The sequence below is a fragment of the Mus pahari genome, chromosome 21 (genome assembly GCF_900095145.1).
Source record: "Mus pahari chromosome 21, PAHARI_EIJ_v1.1, whole genome shotgun sequence".
Lineage (NCBI taxonomy): Eukaryota > Metazoa > Chordata > Mammalia > Rodentia > Muridae > Mus > Mus pahari.
In genome coordinates this window covers 47982294-47999368 of record NC_034610.1, presented here as the reverse complement: position 1 = coordinate 47999368, position 17075 = coordinate 47982294, and the positions used below count along the sequence as shown (strand labels likewise).

The 17075-nt window shown below is 43.9% G+C and overlaps 1 protein-coding gene across 5 annotated transcripts in view; it reads left to right on the top strand.

The window, feature by feature from the left end:
* Akap7 (A-kinase anchoring protein 7) overlaps window positions 1–17075 on the top strand; it is a 128761-nt gene that overhangs the window by 108848 nt on the left and 2838 nt on the right. The gene's annotated exons all lie outside the window — the stretch shown is intronic.

The following is a 17075-nucleotide window of genomic DNA, read 5'->3' as shown; positions in this document are numbered from 1 at the left end:
CCTGCCCCTGCCCCTGCCCCTGCCCCTGCCCCTGCCCCTGCTGTTAGTACCACTTGAAGAACAAGCTGCACACCTGTACATATTTGTTGAGGGACCAGGTCCATCCCATGCATGCTCTCTATTTGGTGGTTTAGTCTCTGTGGACCCCTACAGTCCAGGTTTGTTGATTCCGTAGGTTTTCTTGTGGTGTCCTTGACCCCTCTGGCTTCTTCAATCCTGCCTCCCCCTCTTCCATAGGATTCTCCAAGCTCTGACTAATATTTGGCCGTGCATCTCTGCATCTGTTTCCATCAGTGGCTGGATCTCAGATAATAGTAATGCTAGCAGCCTTTCTGGAAGTATAGCAGAATATCCTTAATTGGTGTCAGGCGTTGTTGGCTCTCCCTCATGGCATGGGTCTCAAGTTGGGCCAATCATTGGTTGGCCATTTCTTTGATTTCTGCTCCATCTTTATCCATGCACATCTTGTTGCAAGAGAAATTGTGAGTCTAAGGTTTTGTGGCTGGGTTGGTGTCCCAGTCCCTCCATTGGAAGCCTTTTCTGGTTACAGGAGATGGCTGTTTCAGGTTCCATATCCTTCATTGCTAAGCATCTTAGTTAGGGTCACCATCATAGATTCATGGGAGTTTTTGTTGTCCCAGGTTTCTCACTCCTCCCAGAGATGCCCCGCCCCACTTCATTCATTCCAGTTCTCTCTCTCTCTCTGCATTCTTTCCCTCTGTATTCTCTGTATGGTAAATAGTAAAATTTCCAAACTGTTTTGTCACTAGACTTTAAGTAGAAGACCAAAACTTTTTATAACAATGTGTGCTTTTAAATTAATTAATTTATAGTGACTATTGAGTGGTATTCAAATTAATGCCTTTAGGATCAGCAAACTTGATTTAAAATTCATAGTGTAAAGACACAAGTTTGAGCAACTGTTTAGGCACACCACTGTCTACTCTATGTTCTGCTATAAACGTTGGTTATTGAACTCCCTGAGAACCAGCAAGTCCTAGTTATAGCAAGCCAACATGTGCTGCCTGCTGTGTGGCTGTCTCTAAAATGGAAGTTGTTTTGAAACTTTATATTTATTCTACGGTACTTTTTAAATGGGCATATTATATCTAAGCCAAGCATTCACTGGGATGAAAGTATATATTCACCACTGCCTATATGCAACCTACTTAATCTCTAATGGAAAATTAAAACTACAGACTTTCCATAGAACTTAGTTATGTATGTACAACTACATGAAGTTTGATATTAAAAGTTTATAGATTATTTTATGAGAAAGTCTGTTCATGGCATAATGCAGTCGTAGCTGCTTTAACTTTGCGTGTTTTTACCTTTGTGCCCTTTGTTTCTGTACTGCTGGAATCACCAATAGTTACACAATTGTGTGTGTGTGTGTGTGTGTGTGTGTGTGTATGAAATACAAAAATAGCAGATATTAGTTATGGGATAGCAAAGAAAACAGGGAACTACACTGAATTTAATGTAGGAAATTAGTGAAATAGACTTTGGAGTGATAATGAGTGTAAGGTCAAGACTGAAGTAAACATACAGTGATGTTCAGCCCTGGGTGTCTTACAGAAGGAAGGGTCCTACGTGGCTGGGATCTTTAAAGAGGGTTGCTGTCTCCAGGGAGGAGCCTCTGGGACTTGGGAAAGCCACCAGTGGAGCTGGACTTTTGGCCCTCAAGGTCAGGATGTCAGTCAGCTCTGCTGATACCTCCATGGGAGTGACAGAGGAGTAAGGAGAAGAAATAAAAGCTGGAACCAACTGCTTCTAGAACCAGAGCAGTGGGGGCCAGTGGGAGCAGTGAGGAGCAGTGGGGAGCACTACAGAGCAGCAAGGAACAGTAAAGAACCCTGAGGGGCAGTGGGGGCAGCAAGGGGCAGAGGGGGACGGTGGGGAACAGTAGAAGGCAGTGGGGAGCAGTGGGGGCAGTGAGGGGCAGAAGGGGGCAGTGGGAAGTGGAGGCAGGTGGCTGGTACAGCCGAGATGGGGACAGTGACCAAATTGCTCTGTCCCCTTAGTGAAATTTTCATTTAATCTCTAATCATTCTCCTGGGAAACCCTAACAGGTGCATCTGGCCAAGGGATAAATTTGTGAGCCTCAGCCTTTGTAACACCAATCTTAATGAGGAGGGGGTAGGGTTGAAGCTGAGAGACCACAGCTTAATAACAGACCCATACTTGTTGACTATTTTTTAATAACATCTATGTTTTTCATTGCTCTAAGGTAAACATTTAGTTTATGCTCATTTGTAGTCCTTATTTCTTTAGAGACTTAAGTACTAATCATATTAAACAATGATGTGAGCTTTTTAAAAAAAATTGTAAAATTTGTAGTTTGAATAAAAGCATTTTAAAGTCTATAAAAATGTGACTGTTTCAAAATAGGCATGATATATGGAAATTCAAATTAGTTAATGTTTCTAAGGAAAAACCTAATTTACATATATTTAACAAACTTAAGGTGTGCAGATTATTACTTATATTTTAGTTAACATACTGCATTGTGGGTGTAGTTACAGCACTGGTGTATGTGTGTATGTATGTTGTTCATATTCACCCCATTCCCCTCTCTTTGGCCATCTCTGCTGGTCCTCTTTCTTCCCCTTCATGAAGAAAACAAATTACTTAAAAACTAGTTTGCCATAGGTTTGTAAATACTATTTTTAAACGTCTTGTGCACACACTACAGTCTTGTCCATGCTATTTGGAGGGAATGGAGGATAGACCTTAAGCTAGTCCCTGTATTTTGTATTGAGGATACAGCTGCCAGCCCCTGCTGTGGGGACCAGCTAGTGAGCAGGTGGGGACTTAGGCCTATAGCCAGTGCAAATCAGCACTGAGAACAATAGCCCTTTGTCAGGGCTAAAGGAACCAAAGAAGGCTCATGGTGGGGCCTAAGGCAGCATTGGCTAAAATAGCTAAAAGTCTGAGGAATTCTGGGAGGTGCCTGGGAACCAGTCAAAGTCAAAACAGAAGGGACAATGAGGAGCTAACATATCAAGACAGAGTCTTAACGAAAATGGAGGATCTATGAGAAGACTCATTGGCTGATGAGTGCAGACAAGACAGCCTTCCTGAACATTGTCGGCACTCTACCTCTCCACCCCTGAGTTCCATCATGTGCACACACGTGTGTCCATTTGTGTGCTCAATGTGTGTCCACTTATATGATGTGTGATGGCTTTTTTTTTTCTTTTTGAGACAGGGTTCCTACCTTGGGGCTCATTCAGTGTGACAAGATTGAGTGGCCACCTAGACACAAGGGTCTTGCCTGTCTGTTTCTGTGTCTCCCGTGCTGAGATCATGAATGTGTGCAGCTTCCTTGGCACTTTTGTGTGGCTTCTGGGGGTTGAACTCAGCTCCATGTCCTTGCGTGGCAACCACTTGCCACTAACCACTAACCACTAACCACTAACCACTTACTTATGGCGAGCGGCCATATCTCCAGCCCTTGCTGTCTCAGCTTTTGCTTGGTGTTGACTGTGGCTCCCAGCGCCTTCTCTGTTCTCGCTCTTACTGGCCTCACTGGGTTATGGAGGTGTGACTTCCCTCAGCTCTGGGCAACAAAGAGTTCTTCTCTCCTTCCCATATAGAAGATCAGGAACTGCACCTGAATGGCCAGTGTGCCATTGCTGCCCTCTCCAACAGGGCTCCCGGAGAGCTATTGAGCGGGGCTGCTGTGGTGCACAGGGTAACCTAAGTGAAGTTTTTAACAGCTCTGTAGGAGCTCTGTAGAGAGCAAGGAGAGCCAGAACACACAGGTAGAAGTGGAGTGAGCATGATAATCTTGTTTGCTTAGGGGAAGGGTGGGAGGAAGCTATGGAAGGGGATTGGGAGGGCTATGACCTCAAGCCCTCTCTGGCTATGGAGCGAGCCTGATCCTGAATGCTCTTTGGGCTCCTGGCATAATCACTATACTGCTGCTTTCCTCTGAGTTTGAGGACCTGGGGAATCCCATGGCTCCTTGATCCACTCTTCTATGACCTGAGCTCTTCCCTGGTTTTGTACTTGCTTATTAAAAATTTCTTTTTATTGGTCCTGATTATGTTTTTTTTTTCTTTCTAGCTTAACTCCACCACTGTGTTTTTATGCTAATGACTATATCAGATCTTTTGGGAATTTAGTAGAAAGGTGTGACTGGCTGGCAGGAAGCCTTGTGATGGAAGGTGTGTAACCTTGCCAAGAAGATGAGAGAAAGCCAAGATGATGCTGATGAATGACTGTGGCATTTATCACGAAGGCGTGACACCGGTCCTGTAGTAGTGGGCATCCTCTTGGGGGAGTTGCATGCAAACCCAACCTGATGTGTTTATTTCTGCAGTGCTGCCGCACGTTTGAGTTTAGTGCATCTGGAAACTGGAAACCATCTATACCCTGTTATTCCTGATGCAGTCTGTTTATATGTCTGCTGGACACCTTTTGCCAAATTAATTAGCTTACAGTACTTCTTCTCTAAACCACAATGGGACACTCTTTGATTGCAAAGGAGTGTAGTTTAAGCTACACAGAACAATACAGAGCACTGCTAGAAGCAGCCACATTCACTACTACACTACCTCTCCATGCAATGTAAGCTTCTTGTTTGCAATTATTCCCACACCTTTTAAGACAAACTTTTAAAGAGATTTTAAGAAACAGTGGGGCTGGTGAGATGGCTCAGTGGGTAAGAGCACCCGACTGCTCTTCCGAAGGTCCGGAGTTCAAATCCCAGCAACCACATGGTGGCTCACAACCATCCGTAACAAGATCTGACGCCCTCTTCTGGAGTGTCTGAAGACAGCTACAGTGTACTTACATATAATAAATAAATAAATTTAAAAAAAATGGCTATGCCAGCTTGCTAAAAAAAAAAAAAGAAACAGTGACAGCGCGGTGTACTGGTTAAGACTGTGTGCTGCTCTTGTGCAGGACCTGAGTTCAGTTTCTAGCGCTCAGGGTGGAGAGCCTGAAGCTGTGTGTACATCCACTCCCATGAATCCAAAGCTCTCTTCTTGGCTCTGCAGGCACCTGCACTCAATACAGCCTGCCCCCTCACATATGCACACAATTAAAAATAAAAATCTTTTAAAACGACAGGAAAAAAAATGAAAGTGCTTACTGTTCAGTTGCTGCCTTTTAAAAAAAAAAAAATCCTTATTTTCACAATAGCCCTGCACTGTAGAGCTGCTGTTATCTGTACTTTGTAAAGAGTGGGGCAGAGGAAGGCTGAGTGGCTTTCACAGGGGCCCAGGTATGCCATTCTGACCCTGTCACTTGAGAAAAGGCACTAACATATTTTATGATTATACGTCTCAGTGTAGAATGAAAAGCGTTATATAGTAAGTATAATTGTATAAAGTATTTGATAGAGGCTGGCTAGCATTGTGGTACAATGTCAAGAGTGTGATGTGTTAGAGCCATGCTGATCTGTATTTGAGTTACAGCTTTGGCAGGTTTTAGAAATGTAGAGTTAGGTAAGTCTCCCGGTTTCCAGATCCTTCTTTTGACCTAAGGATTGAGCTTTGGATTTAGGTGTGTGGGAGAAAGTCCACATACCAGGTGCTTAATGTGAGGCGGGTTTATTAAGAGAGTTTCTGAACACAGTTACCAGGAGTGGGTGGTTGGAGAGCAGGGGAAAGAGGAACCCGTGTGTGGGTCAGCGGGTCCTGGAACATGCCGTGGTAGACTTGACTACTCAAGCTCGGCGCTCCAGGGAAGTGGCCAAGCGTCTGCAGCGAAGCCAGACTCCGGCTCATCCCATAAGGAGGAGCAATGAGCTGAGTTCATGTCATCTCTGGTCTCCTGTGCATGTTTCCAGCACCCCTCTCCTTATAGCAATTTAGCTCATGGCCTACACAGGAAGCTCTGCACAGTGGTGACTGTCCCTTGCCCACTTGCTGCCGTCTGTGATGGCTTCTTGCTGATATTTGATTTGACTGATAGCAGTTCTTCTATATATGGAGATCAGGTAGACCAGAAGCAAACACTCGCTGATGGACCAGATGCATGTCCCTTTACACACCACCTGTGCAGTGTTCAATAAAGCGTATCCGCTAGTTTGATTTTCTATGAGGGGGGAAGGGAATTCCTAATAGAAGTTTCTAGTAAATTGGTAGTCTTAAAACATTGAGAAAAGAAAAATACACCCTAAGTTCCTTTCTTCAGCCATTTTTTCCTAAAGTTAAACACAGAGAGTCACTGGGCTTCAGATTCTCTAGGAGGGTGTGGCTCTGTTTCCTTCTTCATTTTTACTGTATTGCCCAGGGGTGGGGTTTATCTTGACTTTGTTGGGCTGATTGATTATCTGATTCCCTCGCTTTCTTCAGTGCTTCATGTCCATTATCACCCACCATTACTGCTTGGTCAATGTCCAGTGAACTCTGTCCAGGATTCATCAGGGTTTACAAGCAAGCATCGTGACCAAATTCTTGTTTACGTTGGTTTTCATGTTCCGAGTTTGAACATGAAAGCAAAGATTTTGCCATCAAAGCAAAACAGTGACACTTCCTTAACCTATTTGGTGTTTAAACCTGAGAACTAGAGACGTCAGTAGTCTGAAACACTCTGCCCATTCATAAGAGCTTGAGTTTAGTTGGCTGGGTTAAAGACAGCTAATATTGAATCATTAAAACTACTTCACTTTTTCTTTAAATATGTTTTCAGGCTAGGGGTAGCTCAGTTGGTAGAATACTTACTTAGAATGCGTGAAGCTTTGGGTTTGATACCTGGCGTTGTGTAGGCTGAGCATGCTTGGCACATGCATGTAGTCCCAGTGATCCCGAGGTTTGGGGAAGGACGACCTGTTCAAGCTTGTCTGTAGATACATAGGGAGTTTGAGGGAAGCTAATGTGCTAGAGACTCTGCTTAAAAAACAGAAACATGTACCCGCACGCCTGCACATGCGCACATGTATAAAGAGTGCACACGCACACGTGTATGACGAGTTTGGGATGTTCTCACCTACTCGGTACTTATTTTGATATTTTAGTGCCCTTCCAAAGAGGTGTCTGCTTATTTACAACGGAATTAAGATATCACTTAGTAGCGAATGTAGTGTTTTCTTATTAATAGGTCTGTGAGAACCAAACTTACATAGCAATATTCTAAGAATTGAGTTAAACCTTAGCAGTTGAAATGAACCACCATTTGTTGTAGATAAGCCTTTAAAATCTGTGGGTATCCTAGAACATGGTGGTTTAGCTTGATCCTGCAAGGAAGTAGAAGCCCTGCTCCCTCCTCAGCATGGCCCAGGGGACTTCCAACCTCACCATTCTTCTCCTTACCTCATTAGTCACCATACACTAGAGCAAGACTGACATTAGCCACACAGGCCCCACCAGCAGTATGCCAGGTCGTGAGTGTTATGTCGTGCCAAGCTAGTCTACCTGGTCCACCTGGGAACACTGACTCAGTCTACGAGATCTGACGTGAGCACTGCCTCCTTCCACCCACACCAGGCTTTGGGTATTTTACCCTAGACTCAACCATTTATGTATGCATTCATTCATTCATTTATTCTTCTCTATATAGTACATCCAGACCATAGCCTCCCCCTCCCTCTCCCTCCATTCTTTCCAGTCCCCTCTCTCCTAGAACCACTCCTTTGTTTCCCTTCAAAAAGGAGCAGGCTTCCTAGGGATATCAACCAAGCATGGTGTGTATACACACACACACACACACACACACACACATATATATATATATATATATATATATATATATATATATATATATAGCCAAGGATGACCTTGAGCTTCTGACCCCATGCGTCTGCCTCTTGATTGCTAAGATTAGAGGTATGTCCCAGAATTTCCAGTTTATTGAACCCAAGACTTTGTGCATATTGGGCAAGCACTCTGCTACCTGAGCCACGTCCCAGTTGTCTATAGTCTTTTAAAGTTTTCTATCTACTCATTTAACATATGCAGGTGTTTTGTCTACATGCATGTCTGTCCCCCATATGTATGTATGCCCGATGTCTGAAGAGGCCAGAAGTGAATGCCAAATGCTGTGGGACTGGGCTTACAGAGGACTGAGAGCTGTTGTGTGGATGGTGGGAATCGAACCTTGCTCTTCTGGAAGAAGCAGCCAATGTTCTTACCTGCTGAGCCATCTCTCTAGCCTGCCAGTCTTCATATGTGTATCTACTCTATGTTCCTCTTTCCTTCAGAGTAAGTATGGCATTAATTGATTGCCATGCGTTCTTATTGAATTGCAGGTTTTCTGAAGGTAGGGCCATGTTGAGTTTGTTTCTGTATTCTATATTCATAATGTCTTATCACAGACAGGGTGCTTAGTTGATGTTTGTAGAAGGAAAGGTGGAAATATGGAAGAGAGAGAGGAGAGAGAAAAGAGAAGGCAGGGAAGGAGAGACAAGAGAAGGAAGGAACAGAAGGGCGAAGGAGGGAAGGAGGAATCTTGTGGCAGTCAGTCGAGTTACTTACACTGTGAGTTTTCAGTGGAGGAGGAGGTCCCGTGAGTGAAAGCAGAATTTTCCGGATTCTTTAGTCATTGGCAATTTCATGTTGACCTTCTTGGCTCCAGGGTGAGAGTTCTCAGGCTACCTGCCTGGGGTGGATGCTCGGGTGGACTAAGCTTCCGGTCTTTAGTGGGAGAACTCCGGATTCCCATCTCCGTGGCCGCAGAATCGGACACGTGATTTGTAAAGCCCTGGTGTCATTGTTTGTATGTTAACACTCACCTTACCTCCCTGTGAAAACCAAGTCAGATAATGTTTCTTACGCTGCTGTATAATGCTGGGATCCCTCCAGGTGGGGAGAGGAAGCTATCCCTGTTATCGCCATGTTGACCTGTGGAAATGCTCTCAGCCTGGCACCCCTCCTGACCTGGGCGTGTCTGTATTGCTTATAATGAGTCAAAGTGGCAGCCATAGCTTATGTTTTATGTTATTTAATTAGATTGGTTGGCAACGTGTACTTGGCTGACCTACCTTGGTGAGTACAGCATTTAGATTGAACTAAGGCTTATTTAGGAGACAAGTTTCGGGGAACATGAGCAGGTGTTTTAGTGAAATGACTGAGAACTCAGAAGTTAGCTATCATGTCCAACGTTCTTAAACTACACGGCCAGTCAGATGGCTGTCACAATGCTAAGAATGACTTCATTTCCAGATTTCATGTTTTCTGCAGATCGAGATGGTTTCTTGAAAATGTATGCATATGACATGTCTCTTCATCCCAAAATATTTTTTTTCCAATGATATTCACCCTCGTACTCATATGCCCGTGGACCCAGATTTGTATTAATAATATCTACCTCTTTTTTCCTGATTCAGAATTATATATCTCAGTCAGTTTTGTACTGAATGACCCACAGTGGTCTTAGTGGCCAATCAGGGACCTTAGATTCTCACATTCCAGCTGAAACAAAGCAGGAACTGAACTGTGGGGAGGAAACGCCGTAGTCCCCCATTTGCGATTGTGTGTAGTGTGGACTCACAGGCAGAGTCTACCAATAACACAGCACCAATCCCAAAGAAAACAAACTGGAGAAAGCAGATTTCAGCACCAGAGATAGTGATCACCTGTCAGCCTCACACTGGTGCCAAGTTAGTTTGTACTCTTTGAGCAGATTGAGTGGATGGTATGTCTGATACAGAGAAAGGATTGAGAGAACCGGTCTGCTTGGCTCCTGTCCACACTCACAAGGCACTCCAGTCAACTTTATGGAAAATATTGTGATACAGAGCACAACAGAAAACTATGATTCACTAGGCAAGCAACCGAGAGGCTGGCCTGCGGCCTTGAGATTGCACGAGCTGCAGTTGGGGTATATCTTAAAATAGTGAGGAGCTAAGAAGTCATCCTTATGGACCGCCACAGGCTGCCAGCAGAGTGACAAACAGGCTTATCTGGGAGCACTGGGATAACCCTCCCCCCCCAGAGGCAATACTGGGAAAACAACGCTGTTCCCGTTAGCATTTTAAAAAGTGAAGTCTACTTTCCCAGCAGTGAATCTGCTCTTATTCATGTTTATTTCGGTGAGCTTTAATGAACACCAGAGTGACCAGAGCCATAATCACCAACGTGAGATCAGAAACAGCTCCAACACCCTCCAAAATTCTTTCACATCCCTTCCTGGTCATCTGCCCACTCCCCCAAACCACGGCTCTGTTTCCTGGTCTAGCTTCTCCTTTTCTGTAACGGCGATCATGAAACCACATAGCGAATATCCTCTTTGGTTTGGCTTCTGTTGCCTGATGAATCTTAGGATCTTAGGATGGTCTGTGCTGTAGCACATGTCAGTGCTTCCTTCCTCTGGAGTGTTTTCGCCGAATGCATGGACCTATCCCAGCCTTTTGGTTCATCCATCGGACGGAGGCGGCTTAGGTGGTTTCTAGTTCAAGGCACTCCTGAGTAGTGCTCCAGATATTGCTGTGAGCGATTTGGTGAGCATATGCTTGTCTTCACCTGTTTTCTAGTCAAGCTAGAGGTGAGATTGCTGGATAGTGTGGTGAGAGTATATAGTCAACTATTCTAAGCATTCCCCACAACTCCCCAAAGTGGGGCACTTGCCTCTCACCAGCAGTAGAAGACCTACTGGCTGGCTTCATCCTCAGCAACCCTCAATGTTTTGTTTCCTTTTAACAGAGTCATTTGAATGGGTGAAGAGTGTCGTCTCACCGGTGACTATGACTTGTCTCTCTGCAGTGACTAGTGATACTGACTATCTTTTGCCATGCCTGATAGCCATCTATCCATTCTTGCTGTTGTTCTGTTTTTGAAATAGGGTCACTTCCATAGCTCTGGCTGTCCTGTGCATACCAGGCTGTCCCTGAACTCAGAGAGATCTGCCAGCCTCTATATCCTGAGTATGGGGATTAAAGAAAGATGTGGGTCACCACATCTGACCTCCATACATGGCCAGAGATAAAAAACAAAAGCCCTTTTCCACAGCAGACATAATTGGGATTCTAGAACAGCACGCGTACGTTTTGAAGTGAAGGGCAGATGCTGGGAGTGCCTTGTTCGGGTCTAAGGGAATGTTGCTCTTTTCATTCATTTCCTCCGTCTGTCTTTCCAGCCCCAGCCCTTACAGTGTAACGCACACTGTCTCCTGACATGTAACCCTCCTGCCTCCGTCTTCCTGGTTCTGTGAGACAGGCGTGGGACATTCGCTTGCACAGTCTTGACTGCAGGCCTGTGAGGCCACGTGAGAGTTGTTCAGAAGCGTCCCCAAGAATGGCTTTCCTACCTGGCTTGCCGTCCTCAGTGACTGTGAGCAGGTCTTTGTGGAGAGCTGCTGTCAGGCCCTCCGGGCTGCACAGGGACATCCGCCACCTTCAGCTTGTTGGCACCTGGCATGTTTCCTCACCCGCTCTGTCTCCTTGTGTCCCAAGGCCTCTCTTGCTCACATTTGACTCACTGATAGCACCTTTGGAGAAAACACTCCAGTTTTCCCTAGTGGAGGTGGAGGATTTTTTTTCACACCAAGTATTGGCAAGTCACGGGTGGCTTCAGGTTAGTGTGTACAATACTGGCGATGGAAACATCAAACCCATCGGCCTATTGAGCCTTTCCTCTGTGGGGCTTCTCCTAAGATCTTTCCAGCAAGTTGGCGTCAGTAACTTCTAGACTCCCCTTTTCCCAATTGCTGTTTCCCTGACTGGTTCTGTTTTGGCTTTGTTTCTTTGGGTTTTGAGATAATGCCTGACCTTGAACTCACTGTGTAGCCAGTGACAATGACCTTGAACTCAGGCTCCTCCTACTTCATCCCCCAAGTACTAGTGATTGGCATGGGCCACCCCAAATGTCAGTGGCTTTCAGTACTTACATTTCTCCCTGGGGACAGTGTTTTAATTGAAACTTTCTATTGTCTGTCTTTTCTTGCAATCACATTGGAAAGCCCCTCAGGTGTTGCGTCCCAGGGAATCTTGTCCTCATTTCTTCCTGTTTGTCCTTTAACATTTGTAGTTTTCAGCATGGCGTGGTATGATAGGGCCAAGCGTTCATACCAGTCTTCCTTTTGTGTGGATGCCTTTTGAACATTCATCAACCTCTTGGCTTTTCTCCTTTTGCATTTTCTCGTGATTATGCAAACGAAAATACAGGGCTTATGGTATAATCTAATATGTCCTTTGTGTGACATTGTGACAGCCAGGGAGCTGCTGCTACAGCCTCAGGGGTCAGAGAGGCTCTGCTTTCCCTAATGAGGCTTTTGACACTTGACGTGCAATGACAACTGCTGATGTTCTCAGGTATGAAGGCTCACATTTTGATATGATCCCTCACTAATGTGTGCGTGCATGCGTGCAGATGTGTGTATGTATGTGTGTATGTGATCCTCCCTCTATCATCTTTATGTTCTCTGATGAAAAAATATATTACTATCTATTGATGTATTCTTGTCGGTACAAACAAGCACTTAGGTGTCGGCAGGACATAGGAAGCTGGTGGCAATCTCTAGAGCCTTTCATGTTGGGTAATCTCCGCTCGTATGTTAAGATCATCTGAATACTAAGACTCACATTATCCTAGGAGTTCTAAAATTTTCTTGCCACCACTGAGGAGGTTTTTTTGTTTTTGTTTTGTTGTTTTGTTTTGTTTTAATGATTACAAAAAAGTAAACCTAATCACTGTCCTATATTGGTACCAAAGATCTCAGTAAATATAAAGAAATATATAGAATATTACTACGGACCATGACTAAATCATGCCACACTCAGAGCGAGATGCCGACTCCCGCTTGCTCATGTGAAGCTCATTGAGATATGTTTTAAATGTTGTACCCTTTAGAATATACCATATTAAGTGAATTCATTTCATTTAGTGATTGATATTTTGGGGGTAAGCTTATTTGATAGCCCAGAGTATTCTAAAACTCACCATAAAAATGCAGGTTACACTGCTACTGCATCCTTGCGAGTACTAGGATCACTGGCATTCGCCAACATATCTGGCTGTGTTTTGTAGTTGTAAAAGATTTTTCATTTCTTTTATATTTTTTAGTATCTTTCTAAGGCATTGTGGAGCCGGTGTGGCAGTTGATGCCTATAATTCCTGCATTTGGAAGGTTGGGACAGGCGGGAATTGTTGTCTGTTGTGACTGTTGTAGACTCCGGGATGAGTCCAGGCCATCCTGGGCTACAGCGGGAGACTCAGTCTCAAACACTGTCACTAAAGACATCTTAGGGAGATTTCTCAAATACAGTATCAAAGGCAGAAGCTAGTCTCTTCTATAGGTATGAGAGTCAGTACCACATAAACCAAGAAAGGATCGAGAGTTTGATGCTTTTATTAGGAATCAATCTCTCTCTCTCTCTCTCTCTCTCTCTCTCTCTCTCTCTCTCTCTCTCTCTCTCTATCTTGTTTGAATCAAAAGAGAGTTGTGTGTATTGATATACAGTGCTGAGCTGCTGTTATTAAAGAGGCACTGGGGGAATGTCCTTTATCTCTGAGGTCTGCGTGAGAGACTGCTGTCCTTATGCAGTTGTCAAGCAGAGGGAAATTACAGCATAACTTTAATCTGAAAACGTCTCTGTAAGTTGCACCAAGTCTACTGAAAACTAGGACACAAGTTCTCTCTGGAATGAAGATTCTGGTTTCTTAGACTATTGCATTCTGAGATCCCTGGATTCACACGCGTGTGCATACACATGTTAATAGGGTCACATGTTTCCTAGGTGGCCCTAAGCTCCCTGTGGAGCCAGAGGTGAGCTTGCACTTCTTGTCCTCCTGCCTGGGAACCTCTGTGCTGTTAGGATTATAGTCCTGTGCCACCATACCCAGTTTGCTGTGGGATAATATTAAGAGCCTGGGTGGGTTTGCAGAGTTTATGTGGGGAAGCCGGAGTCCAGGTCAGATCTCAAAGATTTGTTCATTTGCTTATTTTTTATTGATTGGTGAAATAATTACTTATTGTGGATTGTTAATTTAGGATTGGTAGATATATTTTGTCTTACCAATCAGGTTCATCAGTTAAAGGAGATGCAAAATTTTCATATAGGCATTTGAATTATTTTGGAATTCTCTGCTCTTATTTTAGATTTATCTTTACATTTAAATCTCTGGCCGTGGTGTACTACTTATATAGGATGATAAAAGCATTCAAAACTGTTGCTACAGATTCCAAGGATTTCAACAAAAAATTCACTAGGAAAAAAAAAATGATTGAGCATTGTAGTGAATAGACTGTGCCATATGTCAGCAGAGAGGAAGGTAAGAGAGATCAATTATAGTTTTTTACCTCAAGCTTGTGTTTCTGTGGGTACCTGCACATGTTGGTGGATGCATGTGTTCCTACATGCAAGTATATGTGCACATGTATATGCATGCACATAGAGGCTGGACATAGATGTTTCCCTCCTTGATCACACTCCACCTTATGTTTTGAGACAGGGTTTTTCAGTGAATGGCGAGTTTACCATTTAGAACAGTTGGCGAGTAAACCCCATGGCTCTTTCCCCTCCCCCCAACCCCTCCACCCCCGCACCTCCTCTCTGCTTCCCCAGTGCCATCATTGCAGATGTGTACCACCGCACCCAGATTTTCATGTGTTTGCTGGTGGACCCATGTGCAGGTCCCATACTTGCATACAGGCATATTCCTGACTGAACCATGTTCCCAGCCAGCAGACTACGTCTTTATGAATTAATAAAAGAACGTCCATCATTTATAAAGGAGTTAAAAAGGAAAGCCAGGAGGATCTTGGTTTATTCTCTGTGGTATTTCTATAGGCTGAGAGAATATAGACTGTTTCTATAGGCATATAACAAGTACTTAGAATCTACTTCTGTGCACATAGAGTAAACCCTTAGACTCCATTTCTATATGTACATAGTAAACACTCAGACTCTATTTCTGTACACACATAGTAAGTAAACACTTAGACTCTGTTTTTAGGACACATTTGTGAGTAAGTGACAGAATGACCAAATGAGCACATACATGTGCTCTTCCCCACTGAGCAAGACAAGAAGAGTTTCATGGAGTAGGTAAAATTTTAAAGGGAAGGGAAAAGGTGGAGCCATCTAGTAATAAGGAATGATCTTAATGCTCTAAGGATGTTAGGATTCGAACCAGGAGTGAGACAATAGTGGCTGTTTAGGCAAACTCAGGAAGTTCTGAAATGTAAATGTAAGCTTGCTTTCCTGGTAAGTAGAAGCTGGAAGGGATATTTTAATCTGATTTTTTAATTAACAAATTGAATGTCTGTTTTGTTGGTTTGCTTTTTGGTTTCTTGTTTTTGTTGTTGTTGTTGTTTTGGGTTTTTTTTTCTTCTTCTTGAGACAGGGTCTCACTATGTAGCCTTGGCTGGCCTGCAGCTTGATCTGTAGGACAGGCTGGCCTCAAATTCATGGCAATCTGCCTGCCACCTGCCTCTGCTTCCTAGGCACTGTGATTAAGGTTTGTGCTGCCATGCCCAGTCTGAAAGGGACACTTTAGAGAAGTAAATCTAGAGGTATTTTGTCAGGTGCCTGTAAGACAGGAGAAATTGTGGAGCACACATTAATGGTGTTCTGCAGTGATGCAGGCTGATGACGGGCAGGAAAGTGTCAAAGGTGACCATGGTTGCAGTCTGATCCTCATGGGTAATAGGAAAGTATGAACAAAACCAGGGTAACCAGAAGGGGGTTACCCCTTGTTGGGAAGCTTTTCTATTTCAGCCTCTCTTTTCAGGCACCTTCCCCTGTAGCCCACACTAGCCTTGAACTTGCACCCTGAGTAAGGAAATAGAATAGAACCAGAACCCCTGTGTATTTCAAATATCTTAACACAAGGACACTTCATTGACGGAAATAACAAGGTACATGATATTAGAACTGGGAGGGATTTTGGAGAATGAGTTATTAATGAAACTTAAGTTCAACCTTGTTATCTTACCCAGCGAGAAAGACTAGAGTTCTAGAACAGTCCTTAAAATTATTGTTTCTGGTCTGGGTATAGAGCCTCAGTAAGAGATTTAGAAAGTCGTTTTAAAAGTCATGTTTTGAAAAGTCCTTAAATAGCATCCCTTCATTTGCATCTCATTTTCTGTTTTAAATTTGAAGACCCACTGTACAAGCAGTTGCTTGTAATGCATATAGAAAAATCATCTATATGGGATAAATATTGGGATATAAGATTGAGAGCAAATAATTTAAATATTAGGTAACGTTTCCATGCATTCTTACAAGGAAAAAATCTGAACTTTTGCCTAAAGTTATATTAGTAATATTTTTTTTCTTGCTTTTCACAGTACCTGCTTAGTAAGGTCACTGTAATTATCACTGAGTCAAAGCTTACTCAATTCTGAACATGTTTTCTCTGCACATGTGCTTAAGCTTCTGATCATGGTGTTTGCCACATTGCCACATTTGAGGGGGAAGCAGTTGCTAAGGCATCTCTCTAGGTTGGTCTTAACCCATCCCCCCTTTCATTTGTGATGTTTGTCCCCGGGAAGGAGGGGGCGGCTACCCTGCATGTGTACAGCAGACAAATATCAGGCCTCTGAAGGTAGTCGGGGCCAGGTCTGATCCTGGACATACACCTTTTGCTCTCCTAGCCCTGTTGAGGGCTATATTCTATATGAGGCTAGAAAATAACATCTGTGTTCCTGCTCACACCCATGGCATCCTGTCCCAGTCCCGAGCATGCAGGTGGGGCACTCACCGGCCTGGTCACCATGAGCCCTTGACTTGTCCCGCCGTGAGCGTGGACAGTTACTCTCTTCTTCACCTCCATCCATCTGCCTTCCAGGCTACAGCTCAATGGAGGGACTGAGGGTGCTGACCGGACATAGTGCAGGCGCCCTTTTGCCTTTCCTGTGACTAGAGAGGATTTGGAGTGTGGATGGGTGATGTAGAGCCTACGGACTCAGGAGAAGGAGTGGCTCTTAGTCACAGCCAGAAAGTGAATTCTTTACATGCGGGGTCATCACCAGCGAGACAGGAAAATGACCTTTTGCAGTGACTTCCCGGAAGTTCCCACCAGGATCTTAACCCTTCCTAGGAGAACTTCCTGTCTCTAAAATTACGGTGATAGCAATGAGATTTTAAAAACAGGATGCTAGCTCTGCAGTCCTTTTTTCTTTCTTTCTTTCTTTCTTTCTTTCTTTCTTTCTTTCTTTCTTTCTTTCTTTCTTTCTTTCTT